The 19,396-nt window shown below is 39.4% G+C and overlaps 1 protein-coding gene and 1 pseudogene across 4 annotated transcripts in view; one reads left to right on the top strand and one right to left on the bottom strand.

The window, feature by feature from the left end:
• Positions 1-19,396, top strand: part of FYB1 (FYN binding protein 1) — a 157,850-nt gene that overhangs the window by 71,518 nt on the left and 66,936 nt on the right. The gene's annotated exons all lie outside the window — the stretch shown is intronic.
• On the bottom strand, positions 12,327-12,804 carry LOC103269062 (annotated as a pseudogene). The gene has a single exon (XR_002482448.1). The product of XR_002482448.1 is annotated as a prefoldin subunit 6 pseudogene (transcript).

Here is a 19,396-nt window from a genome sequence, read left to right as displayed (position 1 = left end):
GAGAAGTCTGAGGTCAACCTGAATTTTCTTCTTTGAAAATAATTTACTCTTCTGTCTGAATTCCCAAAGATATCTTTGCCCTTAAGGCTTAGAAACTTAGCCAGGATATGTCTATGTCAATCATTCTATCATCAAAAGCTGGTTGTGATGGATCATGCCTGTAATCCCAGCTACTCAGGAGGCGGAGACAAGAGGATCGCTTAAGGCCAGGAGTTCAAGGCCTACTTTACAGTGAAACCTCATCTCAAAAACCAGACAAACAAAAAAAGACTCTATCACTAATATTTCTCCTCAGGGACTCAGGAATTTTCTGTTATATATGATAAGGATCACACCATTTCTTTTGATCTGGCTGATAGATGATAAACACATCTGCAAGTTCTAATCCAGTGTAATAAATGTATCTTCCCTTCAGAACTGTGATTTGAGTTCTGAGTGCAGCTTTGAATCTACTCTTCTGTGGAGTGAATGGTAGCTGAACTGGCCTCCAGTGCATTCCTTATTGGGGACCTGAATTTTGTTTTCTAGATCTCCTTCAGTGTGTTGTACCAGGGCCAGACTAGCCCTGGAAGCTCATTATCTTCTGCTTCTGGTAGGATCCCATTGTGGTGTTTAGGGCTTTTATGCTTAAGAATTTTTCTTGACCTTCCTAAGCTGCTCATTGACCTCTGAGTCCACTTCTCCAAACCAAAGCATATTAGAGAGAATTCACAGTTTTTTTTCTAGAATCACTGTCTTCCCTCCAGTATTGCTTCTGGGTCTGGAGAATAGGTGGGAAGTATAGTTTGCCTCCTGTGGCACCAGAACCTTCTGATTCTTCCTTTCACCATCATTTGAAGTTCATGCACTATTTTATTTTCTCTTATTTGTGGGGTGGCTGCTAGTGAGTTTTGACTATTTTCATTTGGGAATTGGAGGAAGGACATCCTGCAAGTCCCCTCTCTTATTATTTAATACCAACTAAATACTTTAATTATAAACTGGGTATTAACCATGATTCCTTCCATTCACCCCTTCACAAGGCAGGCAGTGAGATGGCAGAAAGGAAATCAACATCAAGTGAGTGCCCGCCACAAGACTTGTTTTATTGTGTGCTCTGTGGACTATGCTATTGGGTCAAGGACACTCGGGTAACCCTCTCCTATTCCCTCCCCTTATCTCCTACTATCCTACTTATCTTCTTGTGGGCATGATCAAGGTAGACTAGGGGAGGATGCAGTGTTTGATCCCTGGACTAGTGATAGAGTCTGCCCTCCTCTAACCTGCAAACGTCCTGAGAGCCATCTTAGTGTAAGCCTTCCTCAGTCAATCAGCTTATACTGTAGGAGTAGGAGATGAACAGAACACTGGATGAGAGAATGAGTCAGGACAAGGAGAGGGCCCCTAGGGCCGGTTTGTGGGAAAGGCAAATTTCACATCTTCAGAGTTTGCGACATTTCATCATTGAAAAGTCCTCTCAGCAGATTTAGGTTCCTGGTTCCTTGCTTGGTATTCAACTTGACCTTTTGGCACTAGCTACTGTTTTAATATCAATTTTAGCTCAACAATAGCCCACACTTATCATTTACTTTACAGGGAAGAGTTTCCTTAAAGTAATATTCACCGTGCTTGTAAGAAGGACTGTCAGTTTTCTTAATTACGAGAACAGAAATTTTCATAAAACATAGTTCAGAGCACCATGCCATGATTCGCCCAGTTGTAAGAACTCCTCCTGTGATCAAGAGACTGAAATTGATATATATTTAATCAATTAAAAAAATATGAAAATATTTCCCATTCAACTGGCATTATATCAACTTTGGTAGTATTTGCATAATATCAAAGAAGATATGATCACTTGTAACATAAGTGTTTTTTCACTGGCTGACCTATACTCAAATCAAGTGTGAAATACATTGTGACATTACTTAGTGTACACAAAATTTGATCAAAATTGTGTAATTTCTAAAATATTAAAAGCATTAAAATAAAATTACAATTTACTTTAGAAAGGAAAATGAAAATTTAAAAAGTTAAATAAAAATACACAAGCATCTAGTAAACAAATGCTATAAAAACTCTTACTGATTTACTTTCAATTGTGCTTATACAATCAAAACTAGAAAATAATATTGGGCAAATTATGCTGTATGATTGTCTGTTTACCGGGCAGATGATGCCTTGCTTCATGCCATCTGCTGAAATGGTTTCCAAGCTAAGTCAAATAAAACCCTTTTTTAAATGACTAGATTATGAATATGCATTTGGCATTAAAGGCTTCTTTTTAGTTGCTTTGATTAAAACTGTTTCTGATGTGATGGGTTTGTATGCAAAAAGCATGTCTTTTGTGCATGTTTCTTTTCAAAACACAGTAAGATTTACTTTAACAAAGAATAACTCCAGCTATTGGAAGAACAAAATTATGCCTCAAGAGCAGAAATCTAGCTACCTGTTTTTACAAAAATATCTGGAAACTGTCTATCGTCTTAGAGGAAGCACAATCAAAATTATGGCATGGCTCAGCAGCCCAGGGAAACATTTAGCAACAGATTGTTTTCCCAGAATGTGAGAAACAAGGAAGAGAAAAAGAGCTCAAGAGTTGGGGACATTTAACTGTGGTATCAGCCACTAGTAAATACACAAGAAACATTTCTCTCTTCTGTTTAAATTGCCACCAAAGAAAAAAGATTATACTTCATTCTGTCTGGCATATCAAAGGTGGAAAAACATCTAGAACACCCAATAGCAGCAGATACTATCAGGAAAAAGTAACCGAAGATGAGACATCTGGTTATAGAAAAAAATCTGAACCAAAAACCATATGGGTTTTTTTCTCTTTCAAAGTAAGAACTTGCATTGTAGAATCAGCTGTTTGTGTTTATTATAGCGGTCCACATCTCTCTGCAGCTGCACAACTGCACACCACAACGGCTTTTTCAGCCTCGGTCCTGGCAACAGAGCCTGTGTTTTTCTAGGGGAGGCAATAGGCCCACTGAGGCAAAGAGGGGCACTCCTCATACCACTCCCTTCTCTTTTCTAGTTTTTCTTATAATTCTTGGAACAATGAAACAGCTCATCTGATTTTCAAAAGCAAACCTGTGTGGCAATATGATTTGTACCACCAGGCAACTAAAAAAAAAAAAAAAATCTGTCCAAAAAAAAAAAAAAAAAATTGGCAAGACAGCTAAATAACTCAGATATCCAAAGGACGTTTGAGTATTTGTTCATCTTATTCTGCAGTACAAGGTGTTTAACAGTTATTAGGCGGAAAAAGAAAGGCAGATGAAGGCCAAAAAGCGTCCCCCTTGATGTTTGTTTTACGATCCTGCGGTACTTCCTATTTCTCTTAGAAATTGTCACCTTAAAGAAGTTGAGGTTGTCTCATGGGCCCACAATTACTGAGGATCTAGCTTGCAGTTTCTCTAGGACTTCTGCTTTTCCCTGCTCTCCAGTCTTTCACTTCTGGTTCATCTAGAGTGGGTAAGAAAGCCGACAAAACACACACACACACACACACACACACACACACACACACACACACACACACACACACACACACACACTATAACCATGACTTGCTCCTCAGTCATTTTCCAAAACGCAGTTTTATGCAGAAGGAGGATAAGGCAAATCTATGAAATACATTTCTGTCACTTATGTTTCTCTAAATCAAAGGGAACTTTCTCGACCTGATAGGAGCCATTTAACAAGTAGAAAAATCTTACCCCTTCATAGAAAACGGCTACCTTTGATTTCTCTGAGTTCTTAGATCTCGTTTGGGGGGAAAATTAATCATGCTCTGGTGAATGGCATGCAACCAGATAAGATTTCTATATCTTATGCTAGAATGCTGCCTACCAGTTGGGGACTTCTGCTTTCTTCACTAACCTTAGGATTATCTATTTAGTGCTCCCACTGTTTGGGGAGAACAACCTGTGCCACTAAACTTAGCAAGTAACACTCCACCACCACCCTCCAGCTAACTGTCTTCCTCTCATTTTCCCACTTTCTTCTTCTTTCTCATCTTCTAATCTGTGATTCTTTCTCAAAAATCCTACTTTCTGGTCCTTCAGTCATCAGCACAAATCTCTTTTCTTTTAGGTCACTGAAACCCACAGAAAATTCTGAGCTTTTAGAGAGGTGTGAGAACCAAAAAGTTTGCTGAATTCTGAACTACTAAAAAAGCACAGAGAATTACAAATGTCAACATGGTTTTGAAATAGAAAAACTAAAGTAGAAAATATGAAAGCTATGTTACTGTGCTCCTTGAAATCAGGACAAAGTTAGCTCCAAACATCATCCTGTGTTTTACAGAAAATTCTAATGCTTTCTGCAAGTCAACGGATGAGCAAATGGCTCAGTTTCTCAAGGTCACTTCCAGCCTCTAGCTCCCGTTTCTTCTAACTTGATGGATTTGGAGGATTGCCTCCCTGATCCTGTGCTATACTGAAATAACCCAAATAAGAACTCAGCAATTTTCCTTAGTTTTCGTTGCAAACCATTCATCGAAGGCATTTGTGTGCAGGATGGACTTCACTGAAGGTTTGAGGAACCAAAGGAGTTTACATTGCACCATGAACTAGAAACTTAAAACGGAATATTGTCAATCTCCTTCCTTCAAAAACAGCTAGGTATTTTGTAATTCAAGCTCCTGCCTCCTCCCTGTGGCTTACCCACTCCTTTCTTTTCCTCATTTCTTTGACTCATCCTCCTCAAAGGCAAAAAAAATAAAAATGAAAACAACTTTCCATTTTCTTATTCAGAATAGTTCAGCTACCTTCATCCCAAACTCTTCAACTCAGTAGTTGTCTTCCTCTGTATATAAGCAGAAGTTTCTTATTCAAACACCTCCTCCCCAGAAGAAGTCAGTGGGAAAAAAGGCCAGGGGAAGGAAGTGGGTTTTTTTTCTGTTGCAATTGATAGTCTTTGTATTACTAGAAATGAACTGCTGATGAACAGAAAGTATCCAGAAGAAGTTGATCAATACTAGTACAAGTCCAGGATTGAGTTGTCCCAAATTGGTGTGACAGTCAGGTTGTTTCATTCTCTTGTTTATTTTCAATGCCTAATAAAAACAAACAGGAATACATTTTTTAAAAAATTCCAAGCCATGCTTGGTGGTTCAGCCTGTAATCCCATGCCTTTGGGAGGCTGAGGTGAGTGGATGGCCTGAGCCCGCGGGTTCAAGACCCGCCTGGGCAACTTGGCGAGACCTCATCTCTACAATAAATCAAAAATTAGCTGGGCGTGGTAGAGCGTGCCTGTAGTTCCAGCTACTTGGAAGGCTGAGGCGGAAGGATTGCTGGAGTCCAGCAGGTCGAGGCTGCGGTGGCCGGGAGCGGCCACTGCACTCCAGTCTGGATGACTGAGTGAGACTCCAACTCAAAAAAAAAAAAAATTCCAGTGAGAGGAATCCTTTTCCAGACCTGGGATTTGAAAGCTTTCGGGTTCTTTCTTGAGTTAAAATATTATGAGGACAGCCCAGCCAGTCAACATCTCTTACATATCTTCCTGATTATAGTGAACATTAAATAGGTCTCTGAGGAGAAAGATGGCCAGATGGACAGAGGTTCTAACCAATAGTGAATGTGTCATGTATTTAGAAAGAGCAAGAAAACATCAAAGTTGGACCTTAGTCTTACAAAGTTTCACAAACTTCGAGTTGCATAAGAATGTTCCCAAAATGTCTAGTTCAAGAGATCTGGAATGGAACCCAGCAATCATATTTGTTATGAAGCTTCACTAGGTGATTCTGATACAGGTTGTTTCTGGGTCACACTGAGAAACACTGAAGTCTATGAGATCCACTACACTGGGAGGAAGAGGAGAAAGGAATGGTGGGAGAGAGGAAGAGTTTCTAAGGCACAGGTATTCCTCTCAAAACAAAAGAAATGCTATAACACTGAGACAGGATACTAGCAGTTAGTGATGACAAAAAATGCAAATGAGTGAGTAATCCATTTAAACAAACAAGCAGTGAGTGCCCTATGGTTGGTCTTAAACATTTGCTTAGTAAGAGAAAGTGCAAAAGGGCTCTTCAAATACGCCTAACATGTTGAATGGCATAACTCTGACCACTGGAGGGACTGAACACCAGCATTCTGAAAGTCTGTTGCCATGGGAAGTGTTAACCTTTTAGTTGCTAGATCAGAAATAGGTCCAAGGGTCCCTTATAGACATCTGAAGCCCCTGGAGTATTGCAGCTATTTCACTATTTTAACAATTGATGCTTCAACTGTACCTGTCAGAGACCATCTGCCTGGAAGAGTGATGTAGTATTCTACCCACAAAACATTCTGTAATCAAGGACTCTTGATGCTCTCTCCCTCTCTTTTTCCTCTTCCTTTTTTCTGTTCTCTATTCTCTTTGATCGTCACTCATTTGTTTCCCCTTCTGCCTTGTAACGGCCTTAAAGTTTGCTTCACACAAAACTTTTCACATGGCACATAAACTTGCTATTCGTTAAATTTTTAGAAAGCATATTGATACTCAAGGCAAAGAAAAAAGAAAAGCACTAAGATAAATAGACTTTGAAAATCTGAAGAACTGTGCATCACTGTAAGAGCTGCTGCTCTGCTGATAGAGGCCATAATGACAATGGAACCCACAGTCCTGCCCAATGTAACCACATGTGTTCCTTTGGGAGGTCTCCATGCCTTGACCCCCCCCCCCGCCAAGCCAGGAAGGCTAAGGGATAAGAGGAGCTCTAAAAGCACTGCATATTTGTATGATCTGAATCTGATCGGTGCCCAAGTACAACTGCACTGACCTAGTTATTCCACTTATCTAGATATCGCATTGTTTAGTCACACTATTCATCTTGGTCTTCAATAATGCTTTAATGGATTAAGTATCTAATCTTCAGAATAGGCCTATGCTCATATAGTATTTTTTTTTAAAATTGGACCAGCTGGGCATGGTGACTCACGTCTGTAATCCCAGCAATTTGGGAGGTGGAGACGAAAGGGTTGCCTGAGCCCAGAAGTTTGAGGTTAGCCCAGGCAACTTGGCAAGACCTCGTCTCTACAATAAATCAAAAAATTATTTGGGTGTGGTGGCACGCGCCTGTAGTTCCAACTACTTGGAAGGCTGAGACGGAAAGATTGCCTGAGCCCAGCAGGCCAAGGTTGTGATGGCTGAGAGCATGCCACTGCACGCCAGCCTGAGCAATAGAGTGAGACTCTGACTCAAAATAAATTAAAAAAAAAAAATTGGGCCAATGTGAAAGAAAGCGAGGCAGGCAGTTGTCCTAAAATAAAGGGTGTCTTTCTTTCATAATGCTTTCTAGTTGGAGCTTCAAAAACAAGCAAGTGTGAAGAAAAGCACTCTCAACTTCTGATGCTGCAGACAGATCCCCGTGTTTGTGAGTCTAATGATAAAAGGAGAGGATGGATGTGGCACTAATAAAAACATTTTTTTTCCAAGCTTGTCACTGTATTTTTGTAATTGGAAACTTTTTTAAAGCTTGCTTTGAAGTAGATAGGAAAACTTGCAAAATGCACTGTAAATATTTAGTGATCCACGAGAAGTGAGCTGGGTAATAAACACAGGGGCACTTTTTTGTTTTGAAAAATGCAAGCATTTTCACAATTATTTTTCATCAAGGAGACTTAAGTGCAGTTAGATGCCTTGTTGCTAGAGATACTTGGGTTTCAGTACCAGCTTTGCCACTTACTGTGGGGCTCCAAGGAAGGTTCTTCGCCTCTTTAAGCCTCAATTTCCTCATCTGTTAGTGTGGATCATAAGTCTACTCTGTCATAGGGCTATCATGAGGATTAAAAGGAAATATAGGAAAAGTACTTAACACGGTTCCTGGTACATCATAAAGACACAAATCATCGACAGCAATTCAAATATATTTTATAAAGGAGAAAAGGAACTAAAACTCAAAATATAACCCCACTGAAAAATAGATGAATAATAGATGGTAACCTTCAGCTGCTGCCTCAGACATCAACACTAGTAAGAACAAAAGTCATCCAGTTGTTGCAGATGTTGTCACAATTTGTTTTCTTTAAACACAACATAAAAGATTTTCATTATCACATGAACTTGATCCTCTTTTAGACACAATCTCTTCTTGCATCTCTCTCACTGTATTACCAGTGCTACTCTTTGCTAACTTCAGAGTTCTCCTTTGTGGGTGTTGCTTTTTTGATGTTTGGAGATTCTTGGATTTGTGAACATGCTTATAATTAAGATTCATTTAGATTGTCTGCCATTTCTGCTTGTGTAACCAGCTTGAGGGAAGAGCCAGGGTTCAGTGAGGTGAGGGAGGAGCGGAGTGTGCTGTGGGATGGGGCACTTTGATGGCTCGTCTTCAACCCCAATGCTCCTTTTTCCTCCCGGACATGGCAGCTAGTAGCGTTCTGCTCGGCTTCACCCATCCAAGGGCTCAGTCATTGTTTTTAGTATTTCCGTTGTGTAGAAGTCAAAGTGCCTGCTGTCTCTGCTTCATTTCCTTAAGTAATCACCTGGGGTCCCCCTCCTGCTCCCAGTAGTCCCCGTGTCTGAATGTGGAGCACTCTGGGGATGTCTCCAACGTTTATAGCCTTCTCTCTTGTGTTCTCTTTGAGCTTTTATTTTCTCTTTGATCTGATCTTTTTTCAAATCCATCTTTTAGGGTTTCCTCATGGTTTCTGGCCCACTGTGCGTTTACTTTTTGTTTTCCAGTGTGATTATGGTTTTGTTTTTAACCAATCATCTTTTCTATTCTTTCTAGAGATTTGGGGTGAGCAGAGCCTGCTACAGCATGTGGCTCAGTCTACCATCTTGACTGGAAACTTTTAATCAGGGGTCTAAGAGAGAAAACATTAATAGGACATTTCACTGTTGTAAAGCATCAATACCAGAAAAATACTTAGTGGGCCATCTTAAAAGTATCACCTCAAAGCAGAGGTTGCTTAGAAGGCTGAAGGGTTCATGGCATAGGCCTCCTGGAGTCACTTTACCTCCACCCCCCCCACCGCCAGCCTTATTATGTGATTGTCATCGCATTATATACCATATATAGATGAAATTCTATATATGTGGTATATAATGTGATGTTTCAATATATGTGTGCATTGTGAATGGTTAAATCAAGCTAATTAACATTTAGATCACCTAAAAAATTAAAATAAAATAATCACATAAACTGTGTTTACACAATGCAAAGAAGAGTGAAAACTTCAATTATCCTCATGTATTTATAATACCAATGAAGAGATTGCACCTAGTAACAATATATCAGAAAACCATCCTAAAGAAGCTAATTATTTTTCTTGGCTTCTCACTTCCTGAACTATGTTACAGAAAAAGCAATATTTATTTGGTGTGATGAGTAAGTCCTTCTCTGTCCACAAGACTTACAAGATCTAAAGGAAGAACTTTGAGAAATGTGGTTGAGTATTTTAAAGGGCTACATAATTGATATCTTGGAATTTTAAAAGTTATATATTCTCCAGAAGAGGATTTTAAGTTTACAGATTTAAGTTATAAATGCTAACAGCATATAAGCTGAAATAAATGTTAACTAAAGCTGGATCAAAATTGTTTTTACTTATAGTACTTTCCATTTAAAGAAAAGAATGAATATATATTAATGTCGAAAAGTGTCCATGGTATAGAGTTTAATTAATTAACATTTTATAATAAAGTAAGTATACTTTCTGTAAAATTTTATAACTAGATCAGAATAGGTTGTGTATCATCTCTTGCTTTTGAGAGAGTGCTGGTTTTAAAACATATCCAACAAGTATTTCTCCATTACAACATTAAAATAAATTTGGGGGCAAAGGGTGAATCAAGAATTATGTATGTTTACTGAAGAGATTTTTGTTAAGACACATTGACAAACTGATGAAAGTTCTTCAGCATCGTGTTCAACAAAGAATATTACAAAAGTAGTTTTCAATAGCAATAGCATATTTAGTAGCACATTCTGTAAATATGAAATTAATTTTTCCTTCAAATAAACTCGTCATCCAATGTGAGAATTCTTAGGAAATTTTCTTGAAGAGGCAAGAACATTAGCCTTTTTATAGCCTGTGAGTGTTACGCAATAGTTTTATCCATTTAAATTTTTTTTCAAAATTTCACAGTGTAGTAATTTTTAATGTTATAAACGGTCAACAATGTTGTTGATTTTATTAAGATAAGCAGTCCTTTTTGTAAACAAAAACTCACCAAACTTTTTTTAGTTAAAATAATTGAATTGTTTATTGTTTTAAGTTTTTGTTATTCTATTACAAGTGCAGCATTGCAAAATGTGTCAGGCTTCATTGATCAATTAGTTGAATTAGAATTCACCTCAAAACTTTGACAACTTGCTTTAGATAGTTATATATATATATTTAAATAGCTTTACAAGATACAAATAGTTTTTGGTTGCATGGTTGCATAGTATAGAGGTGAAAAAAAGAAGTCTGGGCTCCAAATATACCCACCACTCCCACCTATACACATTGTATCCAACAGGTGATTCTTTAGGTAGTTTTCATGAATGATGTCACATTTTCTTATATGGTCACAAAATTAATCTAGAAAATCAGTTTTTAGTAATTTATTATTATTTCTAAAAATCAAACTTTGCCTTTTTCTTCTAAATTGTTACATAGGACTGGTTTGCCAGCAGATAACATAAATTTTTATCACCTCTAAATATATCGCCTAATTCCTACTATAAAGTTCCCTTTTTGCCCATCATTTCCCAATGCGGTGTTTCTCCCAGTGTGACCTGTGAACTGTCTGCACCAGAATGGGCATAGGTACTTTTTATAAAGTAAGGTTCCTGCCCCCATTCCACCACCAACATTAGCCCTCTGCCTGAATCAGAATGTCTCACTTTGAGACCTAGGGATCTCCACTTTTAATAATTTGCCAAGGAGACTCTTATGCACACTGACAATAGAAAAATCTTAACTCAAATCATCCCTTTTTAAAATGGCAAATACCTTTTTTAATTTTTATAAAGTCAAGAATAGCTTGTTTTTAGCTGTTTTAAAGACACATTTTTCTTTTTTGGTTTGTCCTTTTTTGTTAGCTGTTTTTTTTTTTTTAAGATGTGGAGTACAATTCAGGATTAGGTAGTCATCATACAGGTAAAGTTTGAGCTTCCCTTTGGTACCCACTTTGCCTGGTTTGAGATCAGGTACACTTATTGACGTGGTGTCCCTTCCCCACTCCCCTCCCACCCTGGTAGTATCCCACTACTGCCATTCCCTTTCTTAAAGTATTATGGTAATTATTCAGGGTCCGCTTATGAGTGAGAACATATGGTACTGTGTTCTCTGTTCTTTGTTTCTGTGATAGATCACTGAGTATGATAGACTCTAAATCTATCCAAGTTGCTGTGAAGCCATATGTTTAAGACACATTTTTCATAGTATTGCCTTGGATAGAGTAGGAATGGAAGGATAGAAATATCAAGGAAAAGGACCTCATATAAACTAGGCAGTCAGAATGAGTCATGCTGGAACATTTCACTGTAGACCCTGGGCTGGCCTTAAGTGCAACTGGAGCTAGCCTTTGGTAGTTTGATTGTGTAGAAGCTTAGAAGACTCCCTGGACAACATCTGCTCTCCATAGTGCTAGAAACTCCAGTCAGTGCTTCTATACGAGGCAAGTGCCCTTAAGCGAGGTCCTAACAGGTCCAATGTTTGTATTATGCTTGTTTTCAGTTGTAACTGGAGACATTGCACACAACCACTCCTGGACCAGGGTTTCATAGTACCTAAAAAGGCAAACAAGACACCAAGAGGACACATAAGGGCTCTGAAGACAAATTTTATCAACTTATTTTTGCTCTGAGACTGACCTGTCTAATACTTGTTTCTTTTCCCTTAAGACAATCCTTACCTGAACAACTTTTGAGGATAATGAACCCCTGAAAAAATTAATAATAATAACAATAACAAACCAAAAAGAAAACAATAGCATAACACTGCATGGGGCACAGGTGCTGAGTATTGTAGGAAAAATAGTGGCACAAAGAAAACTTCAGTCACTGATTCCTCTGCCTCCAGCTGGGTAGTTTATTTTACTAAATATATTTGACATCGCCCATGTGCCAAGAGCTCCAACCTTCAGAGACCTTAAATTATGGCTTCTTGTTTTGACACTGATTGGGTCTGTGATGATCTGACCAGCAAGGGATACAATGGTGCTAAACTAGTTCAGTGTTCCCATAGTGTGCCTGCATAGGTCACACTTATTAACCCATTTAAAATGATGACAATGACCTGAGTCTTTTTGAAAGCATTTATGTAATTATAACTTTATATTAACCAAAGATAGACCTCAGGCCTAAATAAAAGTGTTTTGTTTTTTTGTTTGTTTGTTTTTGTTTTGTGTTGTTGCTTTTTTTTCAGGTGTTTGTACATTTTGTTAGCTATAGTATAGATCCTAGAGCTGCCTCATTCCCTCCCCTCCCCACCCCTTCTCCCCACCATGGGGTCAGGCCTTCCCAGGAGCCCCTGCCTTTGCTGCCTGGGCCCGCTGGAACTCCTGTTGCAGCTGAGCTAGGGTCTCCCTTTGTTGCTCTGACTGCCGCTCAAGGTCCCAGAGCTGGGATTCATATCGCTTAATTTCAGCTGTGATATAGTCCAGCCTCTTCCCCACTGTGGCCCAAGCTTCCCCTTGCTCCTGTTTGACCAGCACAGGACCCAGAAGTTTAAAGACAACGTTGGACCCATCCAGCAGGGCCAGTTCCTCTTTCACGATATTATTTTCTGTTAGTTGTGCCTCAAGCTTCTGCCTCCCTGACATAGATTTACTCAAGTATTTCTGTCGCTGTTGATATTTCTCCACTTCTTCCTGCAGTTTCTTCTGGATCAGCTTAGCCATGGCGGGGACGAAGGCGTTCTCCCTTCAGTATTAATCTGTTTTTGTTTTTTATTGCTTTGAGGACTTGCTTGGCACCCTAAGAGCTTCCTCCAATTTTGATATAACCAAATGGCAATGGTATATGATATTTGACCACACACACACACACACACACACACACACACACTAATGGCATCTGTATGTGCCACCTGCCCTCTGTTCACAACAGCATTATTTGAGGAATGTTTAGAATATGAGTGAGGTTGCAATGAAGAGAAAGGGGAAAAAAGCAGTACAAAATGGTTCTAGAGAGGTAGGCATGGACCAAACCAACACACCATGGTAAGGACTTGGGACTTGAGCCTAAACATGAAGATGAGCCTAAACTTGGTTAGATTTGATGTTTGAGAAGGATTGTTCTAGTAGCAGTGTAAATAAGTAGGAGACCAGTATATGATTTCAATTATGCAAAATGGATATGTTCTAGAGATCTGCTTGCTGTACAGCAGTGTGCCTATAGTTAACAATAAGTAATGTGCACCTAAATATTTGTTGAGGATGGACCTCATGTCAAGTGTTTTTACTACAATAAAAAAACAAGTTCAAAAGTAGGAAATACGAGTAATAATTCACACGACTAAGGAGGTGGCCATGGAGATGGGAAAAAAAAGAAGGGGTTTGAGAAATACTGAAAGTAGAAAATGATAAATCCACTGTGTGGGTGAAAATGAGTAGGTGTCAAGGACGGCCCCCAAGATTCTAGTTTGAGCATTTAGAGGGTCACACGTTTGTGAGAAAACAGTCAGGATCCAGGGAAGGACTATGATTTTTATTCTGAACATATTTGATATGAGGAACATTTGAGATGTCAGATAGGCAGGTCGGACAAGGACCTGGAGCCCATAAGACTTCAATTCGCTCTACATTGTTGACACCATAGCCTACCTCTTGGGGCCAAGTGTCTCTCTGAGTTTTTACATTTCTTCCTGTCTGATAGAGTATTCAGTATCCACTAGCCACAGTAGTTAAGTTTAAATCAATTAAATAAAATGTACGATATAGCTCCTTTGCTCCACTTGCCACACTTAAAACTTTCAACAGCCGCATACAGCTGGTGGCTATAGTAGAGGACACCCCAGATATTGACCATGTTCATTATCCCAGAACATTCTGCTAGAAGTGCTGATATAAGGACCTGCGACAACTTCGGTTCCTTCATCTTTAAAACTGAATTAACTTTTCCCACAACATCGTACATGTTAAATTCTATATAGTTATTTTTGTTCCCAAAATTCCTTGTGTATTGTGGGTTCTACGAAAGCAAGGGGCATGCTTTGTTCATCCCCCAGTTTCTCCTCGTGCCCAGCAAAATACTTTTGAACTATGTGTTTGGCAAGCACTGATGGAACGATGAGTGACTGGTTGAGTAAGCAAATGCTTCTGTTCCAGAAGTATATGGAAAAATAATCACTTATATAATCTCTTAGATTTATATTGACACATAGTTACTAAAATTAAAAACAGAGTAAAATAACCTGTTATAAGGCAGCTTCAGTAAAAGGGTTTATTACTCACAAAAGTAAATAGCGTAGAAGCCAAAGGGATAGAAAGTAGATGGCATCCTATCGAGTTGCCTTCTGCCCTACTGCTCTCAGCATCAACTAAACCAGCATTCAGTTGGAAACACTTAAACTGTTTACCACTCCATGGAGGCAGCAGCAACAGCAGCAATAGCATCTGTTGATATAACATCTCTATTTCTATCTCAAAGGTGTTCTGCCACTAAAGAGCCATGATAACTGGCCGGAAAACCACAGTGGTGTTAAGAGTTTTGCCCATTTGGCCCTCCTGGGCCTGGTCAGTCTCCTAACAGGGACTTTCCTGAGAGTTTTGGCCAATACCCAACTCTGTGCTCATCACAGAGTTGGACAAGGGATGCCTGCCTGTTGGTGAACGGCGGTGGAGAAGTGGTGGGTGCATGAAAATGGAACAGGACAAAGGAGGCAAGGCTTGAACAGACACCCTCTCTGCCTTATTTCTTCCAGCAGCATTCTAGAGCCTGATATAATTTTCCCATTTATGCACTAGGAAGAAGGAAGTTATAGGTGAGAAATATTATTTTGGACACAGCAAACCACTGGGGAACAGTGCAGTGGTGGATAGCAACAGATGCTTAGTAAGCACCAACCATGCACTGAGTACTGTGCTAGACACCATGGATGAGACTGATGTGTCAGGTGTGTCTACTGAAATTTACCTTCTAAAGAAGTCACAGACAGCCGGGCTCGGTGGCTCAGCCTGTAATCCCGCTCTTTGGGAGGCTGAAGTGAGTGGATTGCCTGAGGCCACGGGTTCGAAACCCGCCTGGGCAACTTGGCGAGACCTCATCTCTACAATAAATCAAAAAAATTAGCCAGGCGTGGTAGTGCGCACCTGTAGTTCCAGCTACTTGGAAGCCTGAGGCGGAAGGATCGCCGGAGCCCAGCAGGTAGAGGCTGCGGTGGCCGGGAGTGGCCACTGCACTCCAGTCTGGGTGACAGAGTGAGACTCCAACTCAAAAAAAATAAAAAAAAGTCACAGACAAATAAGTGGGCATCTTTATACGTGCTAAGGAAAGGAGAATGCAGGGTACTGGGTGCTTGGAGACTTCAATATTCCAGAAGGGTTAGGAAGGGAAGGCTTCCTAATGAAACTGATGGTTAACTTGAGCCCCAAAGATGGAGTAGGTGTTAACCAGGCAAGTGAAGGAAGAGGACAGAGGTTGAGGTGAGGATCTAGGGGAAAATACATGTGCACATGCAGACACATGCAGAGAAGGGGAAGCTTGACAGTGCTGCAAGATAGACTTTTCTGAAACTCAGGAGAAATGGTGAGGCTTGAGGTAAAAAAAATCACTAGAAAAATAAACCCTACATATTTATTCCCTGATTCCTGAAAATGGAAACGATATCATCTTTTAATTTTTATTTTTTATTTTTTTCATTTTTCCGGCTCTAGCCCATGTTTCTTGCTCCCACACTGGAATCCAGGCCCACTCAGCGCCCCCAGTGGAGGAGTACACAGTAGCCAAATGAGCAGGTTTCAGAGCCAGGCTGTCTGGAGTTTGAATCCCAGCTCTGCCCTCTGTAGCTGTCAGACTTTGGGCTTGCGAATAATGTGTTTGTTTCATCACCTGCAAATGAGAACACCAACACTGCCTACCTTATAAGATTTTTGAGAGAGTAAATGAATATCTCCCTAAGCAGAGCTCTGAGAGTCACACATAGCTCTCCAAGAAGGTTATCTGTTGTTGTTGTGAATTTAAAAAGACTCCTGTTAGCTAGTGTGGGAACGAACAAGCACGGACCCTACGTTTACATGGGAAACTATATTCAAACTATTCTGTGCCTCAGCCCACTAAGAGCTAGGGCTAAGAAAAAGATTTTTAAACTTAGCAACTTTTCTGTGTGCTCTACAAGATATGTTTTCTAAAGTAAAGGATTTTCTAAGATTATAAGAAAATTATCATGTAGTTGTCAGAAAAATACTGAAGTGTGTTAATAGATGTGGAGGAAAACCTGTTTAGCATACCCATCAGTAATTTCCCAGGTGATATTTCCTTAAAGAAGATTTTAAAAATAACTTTAGTTGTTATCAGAAATATAATGACAGGACGTTTGTATTTTTTAAATCTTGGTGCAGTTAGAAGACTTAATCATTGCCCGTGGTTTTTCACTTGATTTGGATAGTTTGCCAAAGTTTTTTCTACTCTCCCCATATTATATCATAGTCTATCCTTATTCTTCTCATCTTGTAATGAAGATTTTGAGGCTCAGATATTAAGCGACTTATCCAATGTTATATAACTAGTAAGAAGTACATTCAATATTAAACCTGGACTGTTTGACTATTTAGTCTGAATTTGTATTAAGATATTTGAGTCTTAAAGAAACATCATCCCTTTAAAGTGCTTGAAACACTGTAAGTGTCATCTACTGAGTTCTGCAGGATGTTCATAAATGTTACAGGGAGAAAGCGATTCAACTATATTCAGGAAATTCTATATTAAGCAAAGTCAAATTCGTTTTTTTTTTAACTATAAGGACTTTGAGACACTAGTGAGCACTATGGATATCAAAAAGAGAGCATAGTTGGCAGCAATTTCTAAATTATATTTGACCACAGAACTTTTTGTTTTTCTCTCAAAATATCTCAGTAGGCCAATGTTCCCAGGAAATAACTTTGGGGAAAATCCTCCCGCGATAAATGCAGAACAACAGATAATGCTTATGGTCCAAATTCACCAGTGAAAAAATATCTTGTATTTACTAGGAAAGTTATCTTACAGTACAGAGCAGAAGCAGCATAAAAAGGAACTTAAAGTCATTGTTCTAAACCTTAATTTGTTTGAGATGGGGAAGCTGAGTGAGAACAGCTTTGCAAAAATATGTCACCAGTAAAGTAGGAAGTGGGTATTCTTGCTGCTTCTAACAGCTTCAGCAACTTTGTTGTTCAAAGCCAGAGTTGCAAGACACCTTATCTCATAAAGCATACGCACATGCACATACAACCTCAAGGACATGAGAGAGACAATGCAGAGAGCTGTAGATTTTGTTGATGCCCTTTTATATATAAAATTTGAAGTTCAAAAGTTAGAACTTAAGTTGTTGCGAAGTTTGAAAAACTCACTGCAACATGTAGTTTGTATTCTAAATGATTCCCTAATTCTATGAATATCAGCAGTTTGACAGTATAAGTTGTAGAGAATCTAATCAGCCTGCAGTTATGACATTGAACAATGTATTTGGGTTGAATGTCATGAGCTTGTTCTGGGCTCAATTTTGTCCACTTTGGGAGACCTTGGACAAATAGCTTCTTTAACCATCTAACTTGCAAAATGAGAAGGTTGAACTAGACCACCCCTAAGACACTTTCCAGCTCTAGAAATCTGCAAATCTAAAGAAACAAATAGGTAACAGAATCCTCCAGTTTGTCAGTTCCTAAAGGACATAGCGGCCTCTCTAGGTATCAGGAGCACAATAGTAAGAAGGCAGCAACAGAAACAATAAACTGGAGGTTAGCCACAGACCTCAGGAAACCAGATAGGTGTCTAGCCACCAGCCTGCAGGGCCACTGTGTAATCTTACTAAATTCAGGATGGTACTGAAATAGTACATGTGGGCCATGAATGCCGGGAAATAATGACAGCCATCAAGAAGTTATTTTCTACTGCTGCCAGGGAAAAAGTTCCTGAGACAGTCTACATCTTTCAAATTCAGAAATACAATGCATAGGAGAATGAGGATAACAGCCTTCCTCCCATGGGTGCATAATGCCTACTTGAAATTACGATCACCCAGGCTCTAGAAATTAGACTGACCTCTATCTTTCTGTTTTCGCTCTTGCCTGTCACGGTGAAACCTAGTTGTGACTGTACTGATGCATTTCTTTTAGTTGCCTGTACCACCTCGATTAAAATGAGCTTGGGAAGCCAAACCAAATGACTAGCACATGAAATAGCTTGAATCTGAAAATCAGGAAGTTGTGTTGCTATTTTTATTTTACTTTTAACAAAAAGCCTCATTTCTGAAAAACTCTAATGTTTTCATCTTAGTTTCCTTTCCCACAATGTATGGCTGTTTTGAGAGATAAACAGCATTTATCTTTTTAAAGACTGGAATTCTTAAGGCCATTTATGATCACTGATGTCAAGTGAAGATGAGTCACACATTTATCCAAAGCTGTGGGTTATTATGTGTTTAGTTGTTTTGCTTCAAAGTATAGATTTGCTTTTGTTAATGGTGTCGATTATCATAGCAGCAGTGTGTCTTTCTCCACACACTGTTCTTAGGCAGATATAAAAATTACTTGGGATTCTCTGAAGACAGGACAATAGATGTGAACAGGCCATTGCTGGGCAGTGGAATGAGCTCCCGTACAAGGGATGTGTTTGATGGGAGATGATCTGTTCTCTGCACCTGCCCCTGGAACTCTTAACACTCCTGGATCTCATCTATAAGATGAGTTATCAATGTTCTGGAATGCTACTGGCATCTGGGACACACTATTCCTCATCGGTCAGAACTCTCCTATTACAGGAATTTTAGACTCCCTAACCTCTAGTCAGTAAGAAGCCAGTAGTGTTCACCAGACTACTCACTATTGTGACAACCAAAGATAACCCCTTCCCTCTCATATCCACACACAATTCCAAACACTTCCTAGGAAGCTGGTACTGTCCTACTCCATTTAGAGCCACCAGCAGATGAATTCTGAGATTCCTTTCTGCCCAGCATTCTTCTTGGAGTGGCCAAGAAGAACACTAGGTAGTTAGAAGCCTGCAGTTGAAAACCTCTTAGAAACATCCCACACAGCAGGAAACCTGCACACAAAAGGCACATAAATTGTTGAGTCTATTATTAAATTACAGAGTAGTGATTTCGCATGCTTTCACAGCAACTTTCGTCACTTTTGTAATCCCCAGAAGGAGATTATAATTAATTTTCTGAATGAAATCAAAGGAGCCCCCAGCTAGTTACAGCCATTGGATACCCGTGTATTCCAACCCATGTGAATCATTCTCATCTCAGAACAGTGTCAACTGAATCTATCCCTATTTACTGATGATAGCAGA

Source organism: Carlito syrichta, unplaced genomic scaffold (assembly GCF_000164805.1).
Source record: "Carlito syrichta isolate Samal-C Ts95f unplaced genomic scaffold, Tarsius_syrichta-2.0.1 Scaffold309042, whole genome shotgun sequence".
NCBI classification, from domain to species: domain Eukaryota; kingdom Metazoa; phylum Chordata; class Mammalia; order Primates; family Tarsiidae; genus Carlito; species Carlito syrichta.
This window is presented reverse-complemented; position numbering and strand designations above follow the sequence as displayed.